Source organism: Octodon degus, unplaced genomic scaffold (assembly GCF_000260255.1).
Source record: "Octodon degus isolate 3935 unplaced genomic scaffold, OctDeg1.0 scaffold00418, whole genome shotgun sequence".
NCBI lineage: Eukaryota > Metazoa > Chordata > Mammalia > Rodentia > Octodontidae > Octodon > Octodon degus.
In genome coordinates, this window is record NW_004524994.1 from 279726 (window position 1) to 280895 (window position 1170).

A 1170-nucleotide genomic window follows, 5' to 3' on the forward strand; every position below is an offset into this window, starting at 1 on the left:
GGTGCTGGGGGATTGAACCGCGGTCCCTGTGCTTTGCTAAGCTTGTTCTAAGTAGGTGCTTTAGACCACTGAGCCATCTCACCAGCCCCTGTGCCTTGTTTTTTAAGAGATAAGATACTAGAAATTCAATGGGATTTGGTAGTCTTTCCTTTGCGAGGACGGCAAGTCCCTGTAACAAGATAGGCACAACTGTCTGATCCAGGTAGGCACAAGTTGGCAAAGACTGCAGATCCACCTACTATCTGCTCAACCTTGTCCGTCAAGCTGTACTCAGAGTGAGGATTCTCTGCAACGTGCGTCTGTCCCTCCAGAATCTTCTCTGGCTCCATGGTGGACCCTGAAAATCAGTCCCCGGACACCAGTCTTGGAGAAGAAGATGAGCCACTGTGCCCAAGCTGTCCATTCCTGAGTCCTGCACCATGCCACCAACTCCTATCTCCTTAGCAAGCATTAGGTTCACATTAGGTTCCAAAATTTTTCACACTTATTTTTTGGTGGCGATGGGGATCAAATCCAGGGACTTGCACACGTGAGGCAAGTGTCTTACCAACAATCTGTCCCCTGCCCCTACACATTTCTTACTTCCTCTATTAAGGCTTTCAGAGGGCAAATTCTCTGCAAGGTGTAATCAGGTGGCAAGTGGCAGTTAGGATTTAATTCCAGCGTCTTTTTTTCTTTTTTTGAGAAGAGATTATAGGTATCTTTCAGAAGGCTGAGGTGGGGGTAGGAAGATCACCCAGAGTTCAAGACCAGGCTAGGCCACAAAGTGAGTACAAAGGCAGCCAAAACTACATAGTGAGACCCTATCTAAACAAAACACAAAACAAAAATCAAATCAGAAATAAAAAGATAAAGGGCTGGCCAAATAGCTCAGTGGATTAAAGCACCTGCAAGCAGGCACAGGGGCCAGGGGTTCAATCCCCCAGCCTGCCCTGCTGGCCCAGCCCCCAGGACATGTTGAGACAGTGACTGAGACTGGGCATGGTGGTGTGTGCCTGTAATCCCAGCTCTTGGGAGGCTGTAAATAGGCGGATCACTGAGTCCCATCTAGTAGTGAGACCCTGAACACCCTGTAGACCCTTCCCTAAAATACACACACGCATGAAAGAGAGAAAGAAAGAGAGAAGGAAAGAGAGAGAGAGAGAGAGAGAGAGAGAGAGAGAGAGAGAG

At 48.2% G+C, this 1170-nt stretch overlaps 1 pseudogene; it reads right to left on the reverse strand.

The window, feature by feature from the left end:
• LOC101582711 overlaps positions 1–329 on the reverse strand; it is a 6813-nt pseudogene extending 6484 nt beyond the window's left edge.
• Positions 330–1170: the final 841 nt, after the last annotated feature.